The following is a 6284-nucleotide window of genomic DNA, read 5'->3' on the forward strand; positions in this document are numbered from 1 at the left end:
GTGGTGAGAAGGAATGAACAGCTGGGGTCTCCCAGGGTTGACCTGAATACTCCCAGTTGGGTGCTGGCACACTGCCAAGGAACACAGAGCATTACAGAGAATGTCAGTAGCAGAAAGGACTCTGATACAGTGATAGCACAAGATGTTGTAAGCACAGCTGAACACAGGAGCAGAGGGTCTGTTGGTACCAACAAAAAGCAGTACATCTATTGCCCTGAAAATGGCAGATGTGCATGGCCAATCAGAGCCCAGTCTTCTAGTGAAATTCATGAAGACAGCCTTTCAGAATTATCACAACTCAGAAACCACATCCCATCTGGAGCACAAATTTATTCCCCATTCCAACACTTTACACAGTTGTTCCATTGAGACTTCTTGCTCTTCTCCAACACTGTGCAGTGGTACTCATGGTGCATTCTGCCAAGGCATTGGTATGACAGTCAGAATGATAACCTTTCTTAAAGTGTTTTCTCATTCTTTTACCTAAAGAATTTGTATCCTGAGACTTGTAGGTGGAAGAGATAGTATATGTTTTTCTTACAAAAGACAAGTTCTAAGTCTCAGGAAATAGACAAAATATGAATAATTCTTAGGCATGTGTTCCCACTGTGAAGTTCAACACTTCCACATTACTGCCATGATAGAAATCTCATGGTGAGCACTTTCCTTAAAGCCCCTTTCATGTCCCTGTTCCTCAGGCTGTAGATGAAAGGGTTCAGCATGGGGGTCACCACTGTGTACATCATGGCAGCTGCCATGTCCCTCCCAGGTGAGTGAGAGGATGAGGGGTTGAAATACAGGGAGATGATGGTGCCATAGAAGAGGAAGACCACAGCCAGGTGGGAGCCACAGGTGGAGAAGGCTTTCCATCTTCCTCCTGTGGATGAGACTCTCAAGACTGCACAAGCAATAAGGATATAAGACACCAGGATGCAGACAAATGGGGCTAACATGATCAACCCTGCAACAGCAAGAATCATTAAGTCATTGAGATGTGTATCTGAGCAAGAGAGTTTTAACAGGGGAGTCACTTCACAGAAGAAGTGGGGGATCACATTGTCCCCACAGAAGGAGAGTCGAGCCATGAGAAGTGTGTGCAAAAGAGCATTCAAGTTGGCTACCACCCATGATTCAACAACAAGAAGGGCACAGAGCTGATGACTCATCTTTGTTGTGTAGTGTAAAGGGTGGCAAATGGCCACAAATCGGTCATAGGCCATCACAGCCAGCAGGAAATTATCGATGTCAGCAAACACAGAGAGAAAATACAGCTGTGTGAGACACCCAGAGAAGGAAATGGTCTGACTCCCAAGTATGTGGTTGGCCAGTACCTTAGGGACACTGGTTGAGGAGAAGCAGACATCCACAAAGGACAGGTTGCTGAGGAAGAAGTACATGGGGGTGTGCAGGTGGGAGTCTGTGCTGATGGCCAGGATGATGAGCAGGTTTCCCAGGACAGTAGCCAGGTACATGATGAGGAAGAGCAGTAAGAGAGCTGCTGCTGCTGCTGCTGGGGCTGCCTGGAGAGTCCCAGGAGGAGAAATTCAGAGACACTCGACTGGTTGATGCTGCTCATGAGTCTGAGCCCAGCTACAGAAAGAGAAGCAGTGGTTAAGAGGTCATCTTCAGCTTTGGATGCTACAACCAGGTTCACATCAATCCTGCATCAGAGTTTCTGAAATAAGACCTATTTTACACATACTCAATTTACACATCCCAATTTTAGGTCATGTTGGTTCCCCAGAGTTATCCATTTAGTTTCATTGAATATAACATAAAAACATCCCTGCACATGTACCTCCCTTACCTGTATCTGGTAACATTTCCAGTCTTCCACTCCTTAGAAGCTTAAAGAAGAGAAGTAGCCAGGTCTTGTATTGATCTCAAGCTTTAACTGCTGGACTAGTGGAACTGTGACTCCTGCTGCTGCCCCCAGTATGGGGGAGAGTGAGCTGCACTTGTTGCAGAAGAAACATTGGCAACCCTGACTACCCTGAAAACACCTGAACAGGCCAGTTCTATCTTTTTTATCTTGGAGTTGCTTGGCAATAGTGTTCTTTATTCTAAGGATTGGAAAGTATTCGGAATATAGGAAAGTTCTGTGAAGATGAATGTCCCAGTCCTCTGTGTCAGAAGTAGGTCTGGGAAAATTAGACAGGTATTTTCTGCAGGATGAAGTCCCACTGGGGTAGACTCCCTGAGTATCTCATTAGAGACCAGCAGAAAGTAGTTGTGTAAGCCAGGTCTCGGTCTCCCTTGACCAGCTTTGATGGAACATGTTATCTAAGCTCACAGTCAGAAATTGGGGATGAAGCAATCTGTGTGGAGAGAAGTCCCAGAGAGAATTTCCTGAGAGTGAGCTAAGCCTGTAGGGTTGAAGAATGGGTCCTGATTCTTCTTTCCCTGCACAGAAACTGAAGGCAGTGCATTATCAGAAGGACAGTCCTCTCTTCCTCATACTTGGTCACTTACCACATTGGGTTTGTGGCACATTTGCTTATAGGCAGTCTTGGAAGTGACTGGCATTATGGGGTCAGGCTCCATCCTGTAAAATATCCAGTGAAAAGTGGAAGTGTGAAGGTAGATGGAAGAGTGCATAGTCCTCCATTGCTCTTACAAGGAAACTCAGTTTCAAGTGCCACTCCAAGAAATAAACTCATAAATAAAGAAAGAAATAGGAAAATTTTTAAGGGTATAGATGAAATTATATTAGCTCTTGATTAACTATTACATCCAATTCTGTCCTGTCTGCTCTTACTGTATGTTGAAATTATCTACAATAAAGTTCTTAGTTTAAAAATCAGTACTTTTGCTGGCCATGTGGTGCATCCCTTTAAGCCCAGCACTTGGAAAACAGAAGCAAGTGGTTCCCTATGTATTCAAAGCCAGACTAAGCTACACAATGAGACAAGTCTTAAGAAACAAACAAAACAATCATTACTTTTGCAAACATGGAATGTGGCTCAGTAGGGAAAGTGCTAACTGTATGGACTTAAAGACCACTGTTCAGATTCCAGCATCTATCTACATACCAAAAAGTATGGCATCCAGCATGTAATGTTAGTGCAATGGGCAGAAAAGAGATACTGGAGGAAAGTGGTTAGGTAAACTGGCTAAGTCAGCAAGCTCTGGGTCTAGTGAGACAGTCTGACTCCAAAAAGAGATCAAAGAGGATACCTGCACCAATGTTTGACTTCTACATGTGTGTGCTCACACATGTGCCCCACCTGTGTAAACACATAGAAGCATACATGCATAAATGCATGTACATTGAATGCACACATGCACACACACACACATACACACACACACACACACACACACATCCATAGAGTTTTATTCATTGATTACTAAAATTTAAAGAAGAGGATTATCAGAACCTCTGAGGATGATTTAAAAGATGGTCTTAAGACCTGTTTGAGAATAATTGTAAGGGGTTGCTCAAAGTGGCACACTGCCTGTTTGTACATGTCCAAGTTTCCTCAGGGAGACTGAGAAGGGATGATCCAGAGTCAAGGTTACTCTGGGACACACACACACACACACACACACACACACACATACACACACGCTACATGGAAAGGGTTTCCACAGGTTCAGAACACACACCAAAAATGACCTCAGAAACTATTCTTTGTAAAGATGCTATACAATCTATTGGATTTTTAAGTTTTTAAAGAATTTTATCTTATGAGTGTGGAGGAGGTCCTTGTGCTCACACATAAGCCCCAAAGAGCCAGAAATGTCAAACACACAGGGTTTTCTCTGAAAAAAAGAGAGACATATAAGCTTTTATCTTCTCAGAAAGTCTTTGGCTCTGTGTGTGGCCAGGTCACATTTGTCACCTAAATGCTTATCTTGAACTTGTCTGCATCTATAGCACTGGCCTACCCCCCCCTCCAAGGCCCTCATCATGAGCAAGATTGTTTATCTTTAGCCTGTTTCTTTAGTTAATCTATGGATCCTATCTTTATGGAAGATGTCACTTGTTCTGAGTTTCCATGCAGTCCTGTCTTAAACTAGAATGGCTAAGATTAAAAATTCAGGAGACAGCAGGTGTTGGCGAGGATGTGGAGAAAGAAGAACACTCCTCCACTGCTGGTGGGGTTGCAAATTGGTACAACCACTCTGGAAATCAGTCTGGCGGTTCCTCAGAAAACTGGGCACGTCACTTCCAGAAGATCCTGCTATACCACTCCTGGGCATATACCCAGAGGATTCCCCAGCATGTAATAGGGATACGTGCTCCACTATGTTCATAGCAGCCCTATTTATAATTGCCAGATGCTGGAAAGAACCCAGGTATCCCTCAACAGAAGAGTGGATGCAAAAAAATGTGGTATATCTACACAATGGAGTACTATTCAGCCATTAGAAACAATGAATTCATGAAATTCTTAGGCAAATGGATGGAGCTGGAAAACATCATACTAAGTGAGGTAACCCAGTCTCAAAAGATCAATCCCATGATTACTCACTAATAAGTGGATATTAACCTAGAAAACTGGAATACCCAAAACATAATCCACACATCAAATGAGGTACAAGAAGAACAGAGGAGTGTCCCCTGGTTCTGGAAAGACTCAGTGTAGCAGTATAGGGCAAAACCAGAACAGGGGGAGGGAAGTGGGTTTATGTGACTTTCGGGGGTGGGGGGGACAGAAAAGGGGAAATCATTTTGAAATGTAAATAAAAAAATATATCGAATAAAAAAGAAAAGAAAAAGCATATAATTTGACAAAAGAATTACTGATTGCATTCCATATAAAGGCAGGAACAATAGATTTAAATGGTTTTTTTCTTAGTGTGTGAAATGTAAAAGGCAATGGTTTAGAATTAAAATGTCTACTTTCTCCAAAAATGGACAATTTCCTTGACAGATACCAAATACCAAAATTAAATCAGGACCAAATAGATCATTTAAACAGTCCCATAACCCCTAAAGAAATAGAAGGGGTCATAGAAAGTCTTCCAACCAAAAAAAGCACAGGACCAGATGGTTTCAGTGCAGAATTCTATCAGACCTTCAAAGAAGACTTAACACCAATACTCTTCAAACTATTCCACAAAATAGAAACAGAAGGAACACTACCCAATTCCTTCTATGAAGCCACAATTACACTGATACCAAAACCACACAAAGAGGGTAGAGGGCTTATGGGACTTTCAGGGAGGAGGGATCCAGGAAAGGGAAAATCACTTGAAATGTAAATAAAGAATTTATAGAATAAAAAATAAATAAATTCTGCCACAAAAAAATCTAAATAATGAATATAGAAGAAACAAAAGAAATAAATAATATAATTAGAGAAAAACCATAGTGCTAATTGCTGGGCCCTATGGGTTGGTTCAAAAATTAGTGGATTAAAATTTTAGAAATTTGGAATAAACATGTTTATATAGTCATAAGGTGAGCCTCTAAGAGTGATGGTCATTGCTCACAATCTACATCTTTAGATCCTTTCTGAGGGTGGTAGATGAATTGTTAATCTGCTCCATCAGCAATGCTTGAAAATGATCAATAGCTAGTATTGAAAGTGTCAATGATGCTGCCCAGTGAGGGGCTGGAAGCTCCCTTAGACTCTTTATATTACTCATAAATTATGAGTGATGGGATGACTGTGAAGACAGCAAGCAGGGCAATGTTCCTCTTATACAGCTCTCAATATCTGACCTTCCATGAATCTCCGCATTAACTGCCACGCACCAAATAATATAATAATACCCCCATCCAAACAACAACAAAAAAAAATAAAAAATGAAAAAGGGGGATCTAGCATGACCACACTCCAGAAGACCCAACAAGCAGCTGAAAGAGTCAGAAGCAGACATTTGCACCCAGCCAATGGACAGAAGCAGCTGATCCCTGTTGTTGAATTAGGGAAGGCTGAAAGAAGCTGAGGAGAAGGGCGATCCTGTAGGAGGGCCAGCAGTCTCAATCTGGACCCCCAAGATCTCTCAAACACTGAATTAACAAACAGGCAGCATATCAGCACCAACTGATATGAGGCCCCCAACACATATACAGTAGAGGACTGCTGGTTCTGTGTTCATTCAGAGATAATGCACTTAACCCTCAAGAGAATGGAGGTCCTAGGGAGTTTAGAGGTCAGGTGGGGTAGGGGATGGGGATATCTACCTGCAGACAGGGAATTGGAAGGAGGTATGGGATGTGGAGCAGTCTAAAGGTGGATGGCATGGGGGGAGATAAAATATGGAGTGTAAAAAAATACTTAAGTTAAAAAATCATAGAAATAGAAATTCACAGGATCAGCAAAACAAAG

The 6284-nt window shown here is 42.2% G+C and overlaps 1 pseudogene; it reads right to left on the reverse strand.

Moving 5' to 3' along the window:
- Positions 1–629: 629 nt before the first annotated feature.
- LOC127693437 (olfactory receptor 1361-like) lies at positions 630–1576 on the reverse strand (annotated as a pseudogene).
- Between the last annotated feature and the right edge of the window lie 4708 nt (positions 1577–6284).

This window comes from Apodemus sylvaticus, chromosome 10, assembly GCF_947179515.1.
Source record: "Apodemus sylvaticus chromosome 10, mApoSyl1.1, whole genome shotgun sequence".
In the NCBI taxonomy this organism is placed as follows: Eukaryota; Metazoa; Chordata; class Mammalia; order Rodentia; family Muridae; genus Apodemus; species Apodemus sylvaticus.